At 32.3% G+C, this 21,603-nt stretch overlaps 1 protein-coding gene and 1 long non-coding RNA gene across 3 annotated transcripts in view; one reads left to right on the forward strand and one right to left on the reverse strand.

The window, feature by feature from the left end:
• The window catches only part of LOC145241291 (regulator of G-protein signaling 7-like), a gene marked incomplete in the record, with an annotated part of 531,541 nt that overhangs the window by 197,689 nt on the left and 312,249 nt on the right, over positions 1 to 21,603 (forward strand).
• The window catches only part of LOC145241290 (uncharacterized), a 38,481-nt gene continuing 17,440 nt past the window's right edge, over positions 563 to 21,603 (reverse strand). For both annotated transcript variants that reach the window (XR_013862533.1, XR_013862534.1), the window contains exon 2: positions 563 to 5,492. This is a non-coding gene — a long non-coding RNA (uncharacterized LOC145241290). The remainder of the gene's footprint in view (positions 5,493 to 21,603) is intronic.

Raw genomic sequence — 21,603 nt, forward strand, 5'->3', positions numbered from 1 at the left:
AATAACCCTTATCCCTAAGTGGCTTCCGGGCCTTGATAAGTGGTGATCACTGTAAAAAAAAAAAAAAAAGAAACAAAGATGTCATATTCTAAAAATCACATAATTTGATCAATTATTTTTTTTTTCATTAAAGCAAAGCTAATGTTACTACTAAGTGAGTGTTTTAGTCAGCCATGATTAAATCTGATGAAATAAAAAAGGAAGGACGACTCAAATGGAAGTTCAGAAGTCAAAAATAGTGGGAATTTTCTTATGCTATCAACACCAGTTAATTTTCAATTAGTGTTTTGTATTTCATCTTTTAAAAAATGGATGTGAAAGGTGATAACATATGCACAAACGTGAATTTATGAAATGTTTTCTGTTTTCATTATGTCACTTCAAAATTAAAAACTAATTTTTATAATTTGTGTTATTTTCCCAACGTTTTGGTCAATGTAACTCAGTAGTTCGCAACCTTTTTTACGTGGTGGCACACCATTGACGTCTTTAAATTTCCGTGGTACCCCTACCACAAAAAGTGAATATTTTTGCAATGAATTAGTTAAAATAAAGACGATCATATAATGAAAAATGTTTTATTCCCATGAAGGAAACATATCCTGTATTCAGTATTTGCTATGGAATAATAATGGTGAATGATGATGAGACATTTGTGCCTGGTGCTTCTTTACTACTGCAACCATATGTGGGCGAATGTGAGAAAGACATACTCTTAACTTTTCCTCAATGTTTTTAAGTTTTTCATGTTGCTTTAATTTTTAATGTTGTTTAGGTAATAAAATCCCAGTTCACATAAATACGAAGTTGAGAACTGCATGATGGCTTTTTTACTTAGAGTTGGATATTCGTCCATAACAGAAATCCAAAAGGCATCTAATGGCAGTTGTACGTATTTCAATTTGAGTCGACAATCACTGGAAAGGCTTGCTAATTCTTCCTCTTCACTTAACTCAAAATTGGAAAAATTGATAATCGATAAATCTAGGAAAGGATTGCAAATCTGATCAAATTCTTCAATGCTGATTGAGGGGAAAATATTCCACCTAAAACAACTTGTAACTTCCACCTATAATCTCTTTGCGGCACACCAGTAATCATTTCACGACACATTAACGTGCCGCGGCACAGTAGTTGGGAACCAGTGATGTAACCCCTGACTTTCTTGTTACATTCTTCTGGAAGTTAAAGGTTCAATCCTCAGTAGAGGTGGCGCTCAAAATACAATTGCTTGAGAATTTTACTCGTCTGATCGAAGGAGGATTAAATAAAGAGTTTTCTTCATAATGCTGTGCAGATTCCTGATTTTAACAAGATACACCTAAAGAAGGTGAAAGGTTATATCGGTGGAAACGTGAAGATAACACTCAAGATGAGAATAGTAGTCCAAATAATACGAATTATCAATCCTCATCTAACAAGTTCATAAACATAATTTTGAAACTTACAAATTGGCAAATAAAGTAATTTTTGTCTTGAGGCTTGAATCAAAAAGTTTAAAGGCTTAAAGTCAAGTAATATGGTTCAGTCGTGCACCTAAACTAATGGAAAACTTGAATCGTCACATCAAAAGCTAAAATATTTTATTTGAATAAAGACTCTTTTATAAAAATAAACACAGTTTGATTAATGAGTGTGGAAAGCACACATTTCCTCTTATCTTGTTTTATCTTTCATGCCAGACATTTTTCAAATTCTATATAAGAGTCTTAGTTTTTATTTGTCGACATTTGCGATTAGCAAAATTATATAGATGGAAATATTTCACAAATGTGAATTTCTTTATCCAAGACTAAAGTGATGATCAGTGGTTGTAGTGTTATAAAGCGCCCATATGAAGGAAAATTCTCTTTATTCAGTTTGTGGAAAGAGAGTCGAATGCAACTCAATTTTATGTGGTATTTGCAAGCATTGGGTACACACAAGAAGGGCAGTGGAAGTACCAGTAGGTGGAGAGAGGATAACCAATTTATAGGCAACAAGTGTAACTGCTCAATCGAGATTTTCCCTCAGCACCAAAATCAAGAGTAAAGGTCATTTCTGAAATCTTTCTTTTCCTTGTTGATTGCGGTAAGTCCTGTGCCATTCTAGGTGGTCCACTCTTGCAGGCTTTATCTTCTTTGTTTAAGAAGGGGTTAGTTTATTGCTAATATTTTAGATTAACATGCTTTGCAACCCCCTTACTTTTTTTAGGTGATTATGGGTGAACACACTGAAAAGCATAGTCAAAGAATAAAAGCAAAAAAGAAAATTATTTTAGATAAAAGGTGTGTTTGAAGGCTTGTCAATGCAAGAATTATTCAGTTGTTGTAAATAGATAAAATAAATAAATATAACTCGATAATTTAAATAAATGCAACATCCATTTTCAAGAGGTAAAATATATGTCCACTCTTTATGCTGTCGTTTCTGGTGGACATATATTTTCTCCCTCTTGAAAATGGATGTTGCACCAAAAATAGATGAGGAATTTACTATTTACAATCAGGTAAGGTAAATGAATATTTATTTAAACTATTGAATTGTATTTATTTGTTTTATTTTCATTTACAACGGCTGAATAAGTCCTGCATTGACAATCTTTCAAACACACCTTTTATTCGATGAACAATGCTTCAAGCGAATTACAACATACTTAATTATTTTAGAATTTAAAGTAGGAAGTCTGTTTCGTGTATAAATTTATGGAAAAATTACCGATTTTTGGCCCATACTAATGTTTTAAGATAGTTAACCTGTTTGTTTTCTATTATGGCAAATAAACTGTGTCTATTTCTTTGAGGGTTACATGTGGGGTGGGAGGATCTGTTTTTCTTTTTTTAGAAAATTACATGTGATTTTACAACTTTTCCTTTGGAAGCTTGCTACTCAGACTTAGTGTTAGTAATAAGGTTAAGAAAGATTTAGAAGGTACCATTCAAATTTAGGGGTAGTGGTAGGGTTAAGGAAAGTTTTTAGGAGAGTAGCTGTCCATTCAGACTTAGAGTTTGTGGTAAGTTTAGAAAATGTTTTTTTTTGGGGGGAGGTTGTTACTACTTGAACTTACGCTTATTCGTAATTTTTTTTTTTTTAATAACTTTATCAGCCCATTTTGCATAATGGTAAGTGCCAGCTTATCAGCTGTGAGAACAGAGTTCAATCCCAAGTTAAATTATAGCAAAAACTTAAAAATGATACTTGATGGCTACCTTGCTAAACACTCTGCATTATAAGGTGAAGGATCAAGGGTAAGTGGAGTAATCCTGAGCAAGGAATAGTGCCCTAAGATTAGCCATTTCTTTTTCCAGTCGTTCTTCTTTCTTCATATCAACCTATTAAGAACTTTAATCAAACCAAAGTTGATCATTGTAGTAATCCTTGATGAACGACTTCAGAAAATGTTTATATCTTTTGCTCTTCAATTTTATGCATTTCAAATTTACATTTCATCTAGAGTTCGCCCTGTCAGGCTTTTATCCATTTTTCATATTCGGATTCAATCTCGTTGTCTTTGCACTCAAATGCATTTTGTAAATTCACCATGTCTTGATCGTTCTTCAGTTCGAGGGCTTTGATTGCATTTTAATGCGAGAGATCTTTTTCTTTGCATTTTACTCGTAGATTTGTATTTGTGTCCATCTCGTCCAATCGCTATCTTTGGTCGATTCCGACTTGTATTCTGTTATTTTAGTATTCTGTTTGTAGATTGGCTTGAAAGTTCAGAACTGAACGAAATGATTCCTTGTTAAGGCAGTTCCTACACTCCTGTCTCTTGGCGGGACACATTGTACATGTTGCCGAATATCCACATTAAAAGCAGATCTATCCACCATCTTTATTTTGTCTCCTGCATAGTCGGGATCTCGAAAGTTATTTTTTTGTGTATATCTGTGATGATGTCCGCTGTTGTAGTTGTTGGTACTTTTGCTGTTTTTATACATGCTTACTCGGCTAGGGATTCTTATTCTCACCCACCCACTCCCCAAAATCAACAGAGATTAGACCATTCTTGTAATGATCCAGTCCCTGTTGATTTTGCAGTGGGACTTTAGTTCTGGACAATTCTAGGAGGTCCATCTTCCCAGGCCTTGTCTTCTCTCTTTGTGGATGGGATTAGTTTATTGCTAATCGCCTGAGGCGCCCTCACTAGGGAATGCCGACAGGGCTGCCCAGGCACTTTAAATGAAGCCCTTTACTTAATCCACAGGAATAACATGCTCTCATTCTGTCAGCCATGACTAAAGTCCTCAGTAATTTGCAATTGTATTTTGAGTGTCGCCCACACTGAGGATTGAACCTTCAACGTCCAGAAGAGTGTAACATTATAACTGAATTTTACCAAGTACTTTCTTGCATTAAAGATCATCAAGTGAGCTTAAAATTCATAACGTCTTGAAAGTCTAATCTGCTGACGTTTTGTTTTTTTCTTAAATGTTACAAATCATCGGAATGACATTTTTCAAAATTCTCCTTTTGGCTACTTAAGGAAATGCTATGTCAGTAATCTTTTTTAGCAGATGTTGATCCCTTCATCTATTTCTATTGAAGACCTGCAGGAAGGTGGTTGAAGTGCACCTTCCTGATATAAATTGTAACACGTCTTGTCTACAATGAAGAGGATTGGCACATTCAGTCTTTCTATTTTTATCAGCAAATTGTCCTGTGTGATCTTTTGCCAATCATACTCTGTATTAGTTGCCGTTGTTGGTCTACTATACACATATGGGCTGTTATATTACATTTCTGTTATTGTCAAAGTTAAAATAAAATATCTTTCACCAAAGAAATCCCCTCCATCCTCAAAAAAAATATTATAAAACTACTTTAAAAGTAAAACAATTTTAACAAAATAATTTGTGTTAGTGTTTATTTATTTTTGCTGGCGGTTCTCAAAAGCTCTCGGTCGTGTCGTCTGCGATCGTTGTTGCACTTTTTGTCGCTTGCGTGACACTGCTGTCCGAACTTTCACTTTCTGGTTACCACTTGACGCGTCTTCTCTCCACTCCAAAACGAACTTCTGCAACTTTAGCTTTTCTCTCCCCGAATCCGACTTTTCTCTTCTACAAATACAACTTCTCTGCTCGCAATCTAACTTCAGAATGCCTTCCTTCCCCAAATCACTCCTCTTTTATCTCCAATCAGGAGCATCTCATTTGCATACCTCGTGGTCACCCTGTAGGCATATAAAGAAACAGGGCAGCCATTTTTGTTTCTTTCTTCTTCATTATGAACACGAGGTAAGCCACACAAAAACGCGGTCGGTCGTTCTTGTTTCTTTTTTCTTCATTTACACCACACTTTTTCCATTGTTTCTTGTCAGCAGTTGTTTGCACCTGCACCGTTACAAAAATCCAGCTCAAAAGATGCATACGTATCCATTTCTATCAATGTAACCTCCGACTTCTCGGGTGCTATAGAATCAGGCCGTCTGAAGATATTGGCTTCCTGACTTAAATGCACCAAACATTGATGTTATTATTTGCTTCTCTCCGTTTGTAAAACTCAATCATGTTCTGCAAAACCAACAAGAAAAACAACTTTACAACCAAACTAAACTAAATTGAATAAATATTTGAAGATATAAAAAACTTGAAGAAAAAAGTTTTCCAAAATTGTAGGATTCGGCATTAAGTAATATAAAAAGGGTTGATATACTGTAAAACAAAACAACCAAACCAAACACCATGAATAAATATTTGAAGATTTACAAAAAGCTTGAAAGCTAAAAACTTTTTTTTTCAAAAATATTGGATTTAGCATTAAATAATCCAAAAAGGATTAATACAATATTAGTTGCAGTAGTTGGACTACTATCCTCATCTTTGCTATTATATTACATGATATAAAGATCATACCTGTAAGAATCCTTTTTCGTATGCCATCAAACAAAACAACAAAACCAAGCTTACCAATATAGTGATTTTTCTTGCGATCATAGTCCCAACCATTGTCATATTTTCTGCCATTTAGTGCACGCATTCAGTTTTATTAATATAGATTTGAGCATTATTTAATCTGCACTTATTGCAATTAGCAATCAATTTTATAAAATACAGTGAACCTAAGAATAGAAACGTGTAACACGCGATGTCGGCTTCAATTACGTTGTATGTGATGTTTGCATTGCATGACATAGCAAAATCACTTGGCGCATGAAGTATTGATTTCCTTATTACAAAGTCATATAACCTTTGCTTCTTGACAAGCACTTAAACTAAGAATAAGGTAGCATTACTATTTAGTTAAAAATCAGAAAAAGTCTATTAAGTATTCATTGTATAGAATTCGCAATGAAGATCATATCTGTAAGAATTCTTTTCTTAGGCCAGCAAACTGATCTTTATGTCATTAGTTGAAGGAATTGTTCCAAATCAGCCTTGAACAAATATCCTATGACAGGCGTGTCAAACTCAGAATCCCAGGCCACCATAATAGTCAATTTATGTCGTCAAAATGGCTACACTCTTACAATTATGATTGGAGCTGTTTATTATTACATACATTTTGCTTTTAATTTAAAAACATGCAATATAACATTTTCCTTCTTGGGCTCCTTTTGCTTTTAAAAATAAAATAAATTCCTCGATACAGCTCTAGAAAAGTGTCCTGGGATAATTAACACCTTTTATATCTATGCGCAATATGGATTCATCCGGCTTATATAATGCCAAACAGTTCTACCTTCAAGCAGAGAGTACATTCATAGTTTAACCGCTTGCGATGAACCCCAGGACCTTTTCACCTTGTAATTGTGACCCCTTAAACTGAACCACAAAATTAACGATTAAAGGATTTCAAAAAAAGGCCACACAAAGATCTCTTTTGGATAAACGACTTTTAGTCAACAAACTCGTATTTTTACTGCCTTCTTTGAAAATACAAAAATTTGCTCCACAACAGTTTTTCAATGAGACGAAAACTGACCTTGGGAAAGTTTCTTTTTCAAAAACCGTGAGTAGAAAAAAAATTTAATAACTGTAATCTTAAAAATTCTGTCGATAATCTGTATGACTTTTTTTCTCTGTAAAACGAGAAAAAAAAAAGTATATTAACTCTATGAAGGATTGAAACCGCATTCACTCCATTACGAAAATTCAGGATAACTCAAATGATCGACTGGATTTTTGCTAAGAAAAGGGATTCCAATTCGTTTTTTATTCTAAATTTTTCTTAACTCAAAATTCTTTCTGGACTTTTTTTGTGGAAAATTTGTGAATATTATTTTGCCTACTTTTTCTGATCGCGGTTTTTCTGTTTCTCTAAAAAGTACAGACTTATTTTTTTAACTTTATTTATTAGGCCCTGATTTGTCTTGTGATTCTATTTTTTTTATTTTTTAAAATGGAAGAGCTTTCGAAGCAACTTGTTGAAATGATGTGTCTACAGCAAAATCAGACGTTAGAGTTGCAGAAACAAAATATGGAAAGACAGAAAGAAAATGATGAAAGACAACTGGAGCTGATGAAGTTCGTCAAAGAAAATCAGAGTAAGATGCGGAAGGAATTAAATAGCGAGAAATAGAGAGAAAATGAAGAGAGGAAAGATAGGAATTCAATGAAAAAATACTGGATAAGCAGAGAAAAAATTGGAACTATTAACTCAAATAATAGCAAATAAAGACAGTAACGAGTTTAACCAGAATGTTTTTTCTCAAACAGTGATTTTGTCAGCATTAGAAACATTTTACTACATTTCTGAAAAGGATTTGACTTTTGAAGCCTACTTTCGCAGATTTGGTGACATATTTAGAATAGATTGCAAGTCATGGAGTGAGCAGATGAAGGTTCGTTTTTATTACAAAAATTAAGAGCTGCAGAACATAATAAGTCCGTGGACTACATCATCTCAAAATAGAAGAGCGAATTTTCTTTCGACGAGGCAGTGAAATCTTTGGAATTATACTGTCCAAAAACCAGCTTATTTCATAAAAGATGGAAATGTATCAACGTGACTCACAAAGGCCAAGATTACACCACATTTGCTTCAGACGTAAATAGACGCTGTGATCACTTTGGACTATCCTCGTTGACGGCCAACAATATAGAAGAGGCACACATTAGAAGAATATGATGTAACAAAAAATCTTACTCTCCTATTGGTGAAAGCCAAAACTAACTTTCTGGAAAAATCTCAAAATAAGTTGGAATAGCCTTGTTACCCATGCAAAAGATTTGGAGAAATTCATTGGCAGAACGATTGTCCATACTGGTTCTGGAAATGTGATCTGTGCAGACGCAATGGACACAGTCTCACATTGCAGACCAAAAGGACCCCACAGTATCTATGTAAAAGCAATGAGAACAAGTTGAGGATGAAAATGCATGGTAGTACATTATGGTAAAAATCAGAGACGAGGATGTTAGACTTCAACTTGACAGTGGTTCAAATTTGTCCATTATAAATCACCATACTTTGTGCAAAATTTGAAAACCGAGGATGACGAGAATCAAAGAAGTTGCTTGTTCAGTAACTGGAGAAAGAATAAGATTCGACAGTGAGGTTACTGCTAACATAATGTTGAAGGAAAAACACTGAAACTCAAGATGTTTGTTAAAAAACACTAATAATCTTTCAGGTACAAACTGGATCTCAAAATTTGAACTTTGAGACTTCACCCATTAGCGATTTTTTGTTAAAAAGTGGATAAACTTTACAGCTGAAGCTGAAAAACTAAAGAAAGACCTGAAAGAGTTGTTCCCCAATGTTTCTTTGGATAAATTATGCCACTGTACAAAAATGAAGGCGAAGTTCAAATTACAAGATAATGTCACCCTAGTCTTCAAAAAGAAATGGAGCATACTGTTTGCCTTGATGCAAAAAATTGACAAAGAGCTGAACAGACTCATTAAAACAGGAATTCTGACCACAATTGACTACAGCAAGTGGGCTGCCCCCACTGTGTATGTAAAGAAAAAATCTAAAGATATCAGAGGCTGTGCAAACTTCTTGACTGGTTTGAATGCAGCACTAATGGATCATTATCACTCACTACCCAGCCCTGAAGAAGTTTTCACTAAACAAAATGGAGAGAAAAATATTCTCCAAAATAGATCTGACTGAAGTGTACTTACAAATTCCTGTTGAAGAAGAAAGCTCAAAACGTTTGTGTTTTTCCACTCAGAAGGGACTATTTAAATTTACTAGGTTAGCTTTTGGAATCAAAGTTGCACCAGCTATCTTTCAACAGATAATTGATATGATGGTGAGTGGCCCTGATTTTTCCTCAACAAAATAAAGTACTTAGGGTAGACGACCTGATCCAGAAAGGTGCACAGCAATAAAAAGTATACCTGAGCCACACAATATAACAGCATGGCAAAGTTTTTTAGCGAACTACTATCAATCCTTCATTCCCAACATGCACACATTGGTGCACCTTTAAACGAATTACTTAGGAAGGACAAGGGCCACAGAATGCAAGATGGCGTTTGAAAAGCTGAAAGAAGTGCTCACATCCAAACTATTCCTGACACACTACAACCCAGATTTAGCCATTATTGTCATAAGTGACGCAAGCACATATGAAATTGGCACGTGTGTCCTTCATAAAATGCCAAACGTGTTGAGAACCCTACTACCTGTGAAAAGGAATCTTGCTTTCCTGCCTGCTGAAAAACTGCTTCTGTGGTACCAGTTTTAAAGAATTCTGGCGAAAGAACTGACCTAGTAAATTACCGCCCCATTAGCCTCCTCCCACTTTTTGCCAAAATATTTGAGTCCATAATTAGCCAAGCTCTAGTCCATCACTTTACAGATGCTACACTTCTGACCGACCAACAATATGGATTTAGGCAAGCCCGTTCCACAGCAGACATCCTAACTGTAATCTCAGCGTGCATATACCATTCACTTGACAAAGCCGAGGAGCATCGTGCGGTAGCTCTAGATATATGTAAGGCTTTTGACAGGATATGACATGAAAGTCTTCTCAGGTAAATCAGATCATATGGTATCACTGGAAGAATCCTTCTTAGATAAGAGAAAAATCCAGGTTGTCCTCGATGGTCGTACATCTAAACAATATGATATAAATGCGGGAGTGACTCAGGAGTCTATCCTTGGACCTCTATTATTCCTAATATTCATAAATGACCTTCCTGACTAAATTGTCTTTGAGATGGGTATGTATGTTGATGACACCACGATCTATAACAGACACAACAGGAAAACAAATGAACACATATCTAAAGAAATGACAGAAACACTAGAGAATGACCTCCAATCTATAGTGGAATGGAGACAAAAATGGATGGTCACATTCAATGCTGCCAAGACTAAGCTTGTTTCCTTCAATAACTACAAGAAACCTTCTCTACCACCAATAGCAATGGCCAAAGACTCTTTATCTGAAAGTGCATCTTTTAAATTCCTCAGCATAACGTTCACAGGAAACATGAGTTGGAAAAATTACATTGAGAGCATTGCTAGGACTGCTGCGAAAAAGGTAGGTTCTCTCTATCGTGCTAGAAAACTACTAACACCCGAATGTATCCTGTACCTCTATAAGGCCACCATTCGCCCATGTATGGAGTATCGTTGTCATATTTGGGATGGTGCATCTGCTACTAGTCTCTCACTACTAGAAGTTCAAAAGAGAGCCGCCAATCTGATAGGCGATGAACTGTCATCTAAGTTTCAGCTTCTGTCCCATCGCTGAAATGTAGCATCGTTCTGCCTGTTCTACAAGTACTTTAATGGTGAATGCTCCGACGAACTGAAAGCACTTGTACCCCCTTGACATAAATACCCCCGCCAAACCCGCCCAGCAACTAAATCCCACCGCGAAACAGTGGAAATCCCTAGATCTTCTACTCCAGTAGTTTTTTCCCCAGAACCGCTAGACTTTGGAATTCCCTTCCGAGTTCCTGCTTCCCGAACTATACTGACATGCAGAAGTTCAAGTGCAACGTGAACCGACATCTTGCTACCCAACTCCCTACATACTACCCCTGTAGCTTATGTCCCTGATAGTAGCCCCTACATCCAAGTTGCAATGTGCCTTGTTTGGGGTGAAAATGTAATTAAAAAAAAAAATTATTCCCAGATAGAGAAAGAATCCTTAAGTATCATTTTCACAGTAACAAAATTCCACAGAATCCTGCATGGACGACATTTCAAACGAATCACAATTGCTGATCTCCATCTTTGCCTCAAAGAACGGGTTGCCTACACATACGGCAAACAGACTCCAAAGATGGAGAACAATCCTATTGAATTATGACTTTAATATGAAGTTCTTTCCATCAAAGAAGTTAAGACATGCAAACGGCCTATTCTGGTTAATAATATCAAGGAATGGTGAACCACTTGAAGATTTGGTGATTGCATCATTGTGATCAGAGAGAGATTATAGTTCGATCCTATTCAACACTGTGAAAAAACTCCCTGTTACGCTGGACGATATAAGGAAAGAAGCCAAATATGTCGTTCTGGAAGAAAAAAAAAATTGAACTCCCTTGGAGATCAACCTGTGAAAGAAAAACTATAGGGGTATTTCGGGGAAATAAATCTTTGGAAGGAGGTGTTCTGGGGTAGTTAACACCCCTATATCCTTTGACAATATGGATTCATCTGGCTTATTTAATGCTAGACATTTTTACTTTCAAGCAGAGAGTACATTCGTAGTATAACCGCTTACAGTGAACCCAGGACTCTTTCACCTTATAGTTGTGACTCCTTTAACAACAACAAAGAGTGAGGGCGAAACCAGTCAGCTGACTTCCCAATTTTTTTTTTCATCATGAATATCAAAACATGTCTTTCCTTCATAATTGCAATATAAAATTGATATGTGTATATGATTTTTTATATATATATATATATATACACTAGATGTACTCGGCGTTGAAAAAAAAAATGAAATAAAAAAAAAAACAGAATGAAACTGAACCATGTGCATGCGATTATGTTTTTCTCTAAATAGTTCACTTCTTGTAAGCATAAAAAAATTTGAACTGAGATCGAAACTAAAACCTAAAGACAGTGAGTCAAGTAGGATAACCATTAGTCTAGCTTGACATGGTCTTTAAAAAGTGTTTTTAAACCTTATTCTTAACATAATGTGAATGATACATGCATGTGCAGTCATAAAATAGTTGACAAATAAAAATCCGATGACCCCCCCCCCAAGTACCAATTTTTCAATTTTGACCCCCTTTTTTCCAGACGGAAACTGATTAAAAAGTTTTCCACAAGTCTGATTACCTTATGTACAAAACTTCAAGTATGTAGATTAAAAATTCGTTGAGTATCCACACACATAAATAAACACTTCTATATAAAATTAAAAAATGTAAGTTCAGTGAGTCAATTCACGCAGATTTTTTAAAAAATAAACAAACATTTATTTGTTTATAAATTAAAGTACATTTCAACGTAATTTCGTCATCAGGATACACAGATTTTAAAAAATCTTATTTATTCCTCGTGGTATGGTGTCACTTAGAAAAGACAAGGGATAAAAATAAAATTAAAAATTACATCGAAAAGTTCTTTGGTTTATAAACAAATGTTTCAATTTAAAAAAATCTGCATTGAATTGGCTTACTAAACTTACATTTTGAATTTTCATTTAACAGCGCTTTTCACAGAGAGAACATATCCACACAGACACACACACACACACACACACACATATATATATATATATATATATATATATATATATATATATATATATATATATACGTATATGTAAGTAGTAAGTTATGAAAATATATACATGGTAATTAAGCTACACAGAATATTCCGCGTTTCATTCTAGTGAGAATTCATCAGGCTTATGAAACGTAGAATATTCTGTTTCATTCTAGTGAGAATTCGTGTGAATATCCTGCATTTCATTCTAGTGAGAATTCGTCAGGTTTATGAAATGTGGAATATTCTGTGTAGCTGAATTGCCATGTATATTTTCATAACTTGCTACCTAGCTCTACCTATGTGTAGGGAGTTGGGCAGCAAGATGTCGGTTCACGTTGCACTTGAACTTCTGCTCTGTCAAAGTAAATACTGAAAAATTTACGCATAAAATTATATCTTTGTATATTAATTTATGTGATTAAATGAAGTAATCATATATATTATATGGCAGCTACATGGACTGACAAACATTTCAACATTAACATGTTATCCTCAGGAGTTCAAATCCGGTTTTGGAGCAGTGAACACTGAATTTGTCATTATATATCATGAAAAAAAATTTCTTATTATATATCATGAAAAAAAATTTCTTATTATATATAATGAAAAAAAATTTCTTATTATATATCATGAAAAAAAATTTGTCATTATATATCATGGAAAAAAATTTGTCATTATATATCAAGAAAAAAAATTTGTCATTATATATCATGGAAAAAAATTTGTCATTATATATCATGGAAAAAAATTTGTCATTATATATCATGGAAAAAAATTTGTCATTATATATCATGGAAAAAAATTTGTCATTATATATCAAGAAAAAAAATTTGTCATTATATATCATGGAAAAAAATTTGTCATTATATATCATGGAAAAAAATTTGTCATTATATATCATGGAAAAAAATTTGTCATTATATATCATGGAAAAAAATTTGTCATTATATATCATGGAAAAAAATTTGTCATTATATATCATGGAAAAAAATTTGTCATTATATATCATGGAAAAAAATTTGTCATTATATATCATGGAAAAAAATTTGTCATTATATATCATGGAAAAAAATTTGTCATTATATATCATGGAAAAAAATTTGTCATTATATATCATGGAAAAAAATTTGTCATTATATATCATGGAAAAAAATTTGTCATTATATATCATGGAAAAAAATTTGTCATTATATATCATGGAAAAAAATTTGTCATTATATATCATGGAAAAAAATTTGTCATTATATATCATGGAAAAAAATTTGTCATTATATATCATGGAAAAAATTTGTCATTATATATCATGGAAAAAAATTTGTCATTATATATCATGGAAAAAAATTTGTCATTATATATCATGGAAAAAAATTTGTCATTATATATCATGGAAAAAAATTTGTCATTATATATCATGGAAAAAAATTTGTCATTATATATCATGGAAAAAAATTTGTCATTATATATCATGGAAAAAAATTTGTCATTATATATCATGGAAAAAAATTTGTCATTATATATCATGGAAAAAAATTTGTCATTATATATCATGGAAAAAAATTTGTCATTATATATCATGGAAAAAAATTTGTCATTATATATCATGGAAAAAAATTTGTCATTATATATCATCGAAAAAAATTTGTCATTATATATCATGGAAAAAAATTTGTCATTATATATCATGGAAAAAAATTTGTCATTATATATCATGGAAAAAAATTTGTCATTATATATCATGGAAAAAAATTTGTCATTATATATCATGGAAAAAAATTTGTCATTATATATCATGGAAAAAAATTTGTCATTATATATCATGGAAAAAAATTTGTCATTATATATCATGGAAAAAAATTTGTCATTATATATCATGGAAAAAAATTTGTCATTATATATCATGGAAAAAAATTTGTCATTATATATCATGGAAAAAAATTTGTCATTATATATCATGGAAAAAAATTTGTCATTATATATCATGGAAAAAAATTTGTCATTATATATCATGGAAAAAAATTTGTCATTATATATCATCGAAAAAAATTTGTCATTATATATCATCGAAAAAAATTTGTCATTATATATCATGGAAAAAAATTTGTCATTATATATCATGGAAAAAAATTTGTCATTATATATCATGGAAAAAAATTTGTCATTATATATCATCGAAAAAAATTTGTCATTATATATCATGGAAAAAAATTTGTCATTATATATCATGGAAAAAAATTTGTCATTATATATCATGGAAAAAAATTTGTCATTATATATCATGGAAAAAAATTTGTCATTATATATCATGGAAAAAAATTTGTCATTATATATCATGGAAAAAAATTTGTCATTATATATCATCGAAAAAAATTTGTCATTATATATCATGGAAAAAAATTTGTCATTATATATCATGGAAAAAAATTTGTCATTATATATCATGGAAAAAAATTTGTCATTATATATCATGGAAAAAAATTTGTCATTATATATCATGGAAAAAAATTTGTCATTATATATCATGGAAAAAAATTTGTCATTATATATCAAGAAAAAAAATTTGTCATTATATATCATGGAAAAAAATTTGTCATTATATATCATGGAAAAAAATTTGTCATTATATATCATGGAAAAAAATTTGTCATTATATATCATGGAAAAAAATTTGTCATTATATATCATGGAAAAAAATTTGTCATTATATATCATGGAAAAAAATTTGTCATTATATATCATGGAAAAAAATTTGTCATTATATATCATGGAAAAAAATTTGTCATTATATATCATGGAAAAAAATTTGTCATTATATATCATGGAAAAAAATTTGTCATTATATATCAAGAAAAAAAATTTGTCATTATATATCATGGAAAAAAATTTGTCATTATATATCATGGAAAAAAATTTGTCATTATATATCATGGAAAAAAATTTGTCATTATATATCATGGAAAAAAATTTGTCATTATATATCAAGAAAAAAAATTTGTCATTATATATCATGGAAAAAAATTTGTCATTATATATCAAGAAAAAAAATTTGTCATTATATATCAAGAAAAAAAATTTGTCATTATATATCATGGAAAAAAATTTGTCATTATATATCATGGAAAAAAATTTGTCATTATATATCATGGAAAAAAATTTGTCATTATATATCAAGAAAAAAAATTTGTCATTATATATCATGGAAAAAAATTTGTCATTATATATCATGAAAAAAAAATTGTCATTATATATCATGGAAAAAAATTTGTCATTATATATCATGGAAAAAAATTTGTCATTATATATCATGGAAAAAAATTTGTCATTATATAATCATAAAAAAAATTTGTCATTATATAATCATAAAAAAAAAATTTGTCATTATATATCATGAAAAGATTTTATGTGCCAGCAACGAAAACTGCTTGTATTTCATCCATATTCATTGATATTCCTCATCAATATTTTCTTCAAACGCAACTGTTAATTCAATAATGCAAATTATGTTTTAATTTGCCAAACAAGTTCCAATATTTGCTGCCAATTTTATCTCAATTGGGAAAAACAAGACATTAATGCACATTTCCTGCAGTTATCAATACGTTATTGATTTGCATTGTTTTCTGAAAATCAATTCCAATATTATTTTTATCTAATATATTTCTGTAATTTATTTTTATCAACCTAACAGTTGTTGACTTGTTAGGTAAGCATGACCATTCCTAGCAAAGTCTATGGAGAGCAACAATGGTTTCATAAAAATAGCTGCTAAATGGGGCAAAATTGAAAAAAAAAAAAAATGAAGCTTTCTCTTGGTGCACTGTGGTGGATCCCTGATTAGAGTAACAATGAATCCATTTGATTAAAAAACGAGTGATTTGACCGATTTTGGTGACAATAAAAGTGTTGGGCGTGTAGAAAGTCAAGCCTCTCTGCCAGCTTGTACAACACTGCAGTTACTTGCACTAATATTGGTCCAATTGCGTGAATCGGTATTAAAAATAGGTGTTGCATCATTTTTCTTTTTCCTAACATGAATACCATTACAAAGGCTAAAAAAGGCCCATCTTTCCCAGAAAGTCAACGATGCACCAAGAGCATTAACTCTGTTATTTCTACATCTTTATGCATACTTACACACACACACACACACACACACACACACACACAGGCGGGCGGGCGTAAAAATAGAATGTAAGGATTAAAATCAAACAGAATATTGATTTCTCTACACATATCAATGTTAAATTTTTTTCTATGTCTTTGTGTACTCGTTTATATATATAGCTAGCAGCCAGCATTGCCCTGTTATACAATACGCTTAAACATGATATTTTGATTTATGTAGATTGCATATGTATTATTATAGAATCAATTCTCTATTGATTGTTATATATTATTAGGAATAACTTGCCTAGTGGAATAATTTGCAAAAATAAACAATATTAATGATAATGTCGTTCATTAAATTCCGTCTGTGTTTGTTTACAATAGCACGTCAGCTGATATTTGGGATTGACGATGAATGCCCTGAAAAGTCACTTCTGATTAATGTTTAGTTTTAAAATATGCAAACGAATAAATGATTTGCAGTGATTTTAAAATGATCCCTCTTCTTTTATTGTAAATTGAACTCCTTAATAAGAAAAAAATAAAAATAAAATGGTGAGGTACACCCGGGATTGAACAGGGAATCATTCGTTCTGTGGTCGAATGCTCTAACACGAAGCTATATCACCAGGTTATGATAGATCTGTTCTTTGAAGAAGAAATGATTTGCTAAAATTTTATCTCCCTTGCCGGTGTAACGTAAAATATTCCCTTTTAAAAATAATTAATAATAATAATAGTAATAATTATATTATTATAAGTAATGATTATATTATTATAAGTAATGATTATATTATTATAAGTAATGATTATATTATTATAAGTAATGATTATATTATTATTAGCAATTATTATATTATTATTAGCAATTATTATATTATTATAAGCAATGATTATATTAATATAAATATAAGTATTTAAGATTTATTTTTTCATGGCTCCTACTACAACCTGTACAATGTTTATTTCTTTCACAATGTCATTGTAAAGTCATTTCTGAAGTCCTGATATATCTTTTCCGTTCAGCTCTATAAAGGCCATAGTCATTTTGGAATGATTACATCAATAATAAACATAGTCCTTTCAGTCTGGTTCCATATAACAATGTCTGGCTTGATGACATTCTCTTTATACATCTATATATATATATATAAGCGAAAATTTGTGTGTATGTATGTTCGCTTTTTATGTATGTCCGCGGGGTCGGGGGGTCGGGAGGGGGTCGCTCATTCTTAAAACTTTTTATATGCTGTCTAAATGATATTTTCTACGAGTTAACAACGGGCGTCGCCTGTCTATTTAATTTGCCCGACTTTGAAATGTTAAATATTCTACAGTTTTGGATCGCTGCGTGTTGCTTTCGTTTTTGGGTATAAAAAAAGCGAAATTCGATTTGAATCCCTGGCCCACGGCCAGTGGTCTCCAGAAAGCCATGTAGCATTTGGTCAATGTTGGCTTATCACCGTCATATCAGACGGTTGCTTTCATTTCGAGACACTAAATGAGGGAGCTGGTTTTCTCTAAAGTTGGGTAAAAACAAACAAACCGGGTTATTGACCTTATTAAAAACTGTCCCACAGAAAATGTTAACTGCTGAAAAGCTATTGTTTACATCATCGTAACGCTCGCACAAAATGTTTACTCTACGACTTCCACTTGACCTCATTAAGTCATTAAGTGCAGGCACCTGTCAATTCTCTTCTTACTTAAATAAATTCAAACGTCTTTCAGTAACTCATTCTTGCTGGCCGAGCGGTTAACGTGTCATGTTTTTTTCACATTTTATTTTCCAACTTCGTCTCAAGGCTTCGGGTTTGTTCCTACTTACCTACCTAAACGTTTTTTTAACCCCCCACCCCGTGTTTCTTTTTGATTTAAGAGCACACACACCTCGAAACACCCGGGCAATGCCCGGTACCCCTGCTAGTCTATTATATAAATCTTACCTGTCTGTTTAAATGTACGTATGTATTTTTGTTTGTCTGCCTAAAACTTTCGATAGAAGCGACGGATTTTCACAAGATTAGTATTGTTTTGAAGCTTGAGCCTTCGGACGACAAATATCCAAAAATTGGCTCAAAGTATTAATTTCTTCACCCTCAACTGGGCACTTTTCTACAAGAAGGGGCCGCATTCTTTGCCGCTATTTTTTTAAGTCATCCCCCTCTTTTCGATTGACTAGCCTTAATTTAAACCTTTGCTACTTCCAATTTGGCGATTAACGCAGCGGCAAAGGGGTCACGTTTTTTTTTTCACATTCTTTTCCTCCTTCGTGGTATGGGGTCGAGCCTGTCTGTCTACTACCACTTTTTAAAAAACTTTTTACTTTTGCTCAACACACACCTCCAAACACTCGAGCAACGCCGGGCATCCAGGCTAGTATATATATATATATAATATATATATATATATATATATATATATATATATATATATATATGTTAGCAGAGAGGCCCAACGTTGTCTGGCATTGAATGAGGATCGACAAATCTTCTACCCTCCCATACTTTTATTGTCTTCGAAATTGGTGAAATTGTGTGATGGTCAGATCCATAAGCTTATTAGAGCAGGAGGCTTCTTCAAGGAAAAAGCTATTACTTCAATTAGGACAAAGTAAGGATCCGAGCATTGGTAGTGAAAGTAGAGAAGCTTGGTTTTAGATGTGATAATAGTAACCAGCCACTTTTTCCCCATTGCTCTACAGAAAAGAGATAAAGAGAGAGAGAGAGAGAGAGAGATTGTGATCATTAATTTAGAAATTTTGTTTTTGTAACCCCTCAGCCATTTAGTAGTGTCAGGGTTGGGTGGGGAGGTGTGCACTTCTAGCCCATTGCACCAGGTCAGAAGAGAGATAATGAAAAAGACCTTGCAAAAAAGATGTTCAAAATGTGTCACTAAATGTGATTGAAATCATCGACAAATTGGAAGAGGGTTGGGCCTTGAATAAAAAGTTGAGGCACAACAGCATTGACAGCCCAGATTTCTTCACTATCGATAGTAACTTTTTATCGCTCATCAGTGTGCTATGCGTCCAGTAGTCGTTCTTGGGCCAAACGTTTGTTGATATCGCGAGGTGTTTCACCAGCTTTTCGGTCTAGCTTGAATTGAAATAAGAAAATTGTGCGAATTTGTTTTTGTCCATTTTGTATTCAACGTTCTGCAAAAAAGACATAATTGTTTCAAAACGATTGTAATTTAAACGATTAAATAGAGCGAAAAAACGATCTTTAAAATGATATATAAAGTAAAGGTAGTATAACGAAAACTTATATGAAAATACATCATTTGAAATCAAAATAAAAAAATTTCGCAAGACCCTTCTTGTCAACTTTATAGTCCCCCCCTCTTTCTCTCTCTCTCTGACTCTTTATCATTGAATCTCTTTATGTTTAATTAAAAAAAAAAAATCTTTTCCAACTCTCCTCTTATTTTTTTTCTTCTCCATCTGTCTAAATCTCTCGTTCTCTTTACATCTTTTCTAATCTCTCTTTTTCCTCCCCTTCTTTTTTTTATCTTTTTCTCTCCTCACCTTTTTATACCTTTTAAATCTCTCTCTCTTTCTTCAAATATGTCATTGCAATGCTTTTTTCCATATATGTGTGTGTGTGTGTGTGTGTGTGTGTGTGTGCGCGCGCGCGCACGAGCGTGTATGCATTCCCCACATTTTCGTATCCATTGATATTGCTTTCTTCATCTTAAGAATACAAATCTTCCCTTTAAGTCACATGGAACACGTTACAATATATATTGCATGCAATAATCTCATTTCTGAACTGTTGTACAATCAGCCCCCCCTCCTCCCCCGAAGGTAGTAGTGACAAGTGGTTCCATTTAACGTATTCTTCTTAATAAGGTCAATTCTGAATCCTCGTATTATCTATGATATTACCATTCTTAAGTCGATGCCAAACACACTTACACAGAATGATGATCGTTCGTATTGAGTTTCACAATTTAAACCTAACATTGGCCACAATTATATATATATATATATATATATATATATATATATATATATATATATATATATATATATATACGATAGCGTGTGTTATTTTCTGTGTCACACTTACATTCGGGTCGTTTAATTGTTATGTATTTCCATTTCTTGTTATAAACAATTTTACAATTTTACCAAGAATTCTTCATAAGTTTTGGTTTCGGTTTCGATTATGGCTGAAGGAACTCGAGTTATATATATATATATATATATATATATAATTTTTCATAAGTTTTTATTTCGGTTTCGATTCAAGCTAATGCACCCACGTTATATGGATATATTTTATTTTTGAAATCGCAACTTTATAATATATAAAAATCGATAGAACATTAACTCTATAATAATATATACGAAATCTGCAAGAATTAAAATATATTTAAGTGTACTTTACGACCGGCCTTTGCCGGGCGTTCGTGCTGGCTTAGATACTTTTGCAGTTTTAACAAAAAGCCTACAATAATATCAGAGCGTCTCGATTTACACTGAACATCTACAGAATGCCGACATCAATATATTACATATGAATGAGTCTCCTGTGGAATTTCCACAGGTCCCGCTAGTATTAAATGAATTTGCTAAAGCTACAAATTTCTGCTTTCTTACAGATTACTTTTTAATCTGTTTAAATTTGAGAAATTTATAAAATAATTATGTTATCAAAAAGTAAATCTTTAACAAAAAAAAACTTATCAAAATAGAAAAGCTCAACACTATCAAGGGAAGCAAAAAACAATATTAAATGAAAGATTAGGAATAAATATTATATATAACTTTATTATATTATCAGAACAATAAGGCAAAGTTTATGGAAAATTTAAGAAAACACTTGTTTAGGCCATGGCATTTCGAAACTAAACGCTTCTCATCAGAAGATGAAT

The sequence above is a fragment of the Euprymna scolopes genome, chromosome 20 (genome assembly GCF_053919585.1).
Source record: "Euprymna scolopes isolate OS-2025 chromosome 20, ASM5391958v1, whole genome shotgun sequence".
In the NCBI taxonomy this organism is placed as follows: Eukaryota; Metazoa; Mollusca; class Cephalopoda; order Sepiida; family Sepiolidae; genus Euprymna; species Euprymna scolopes.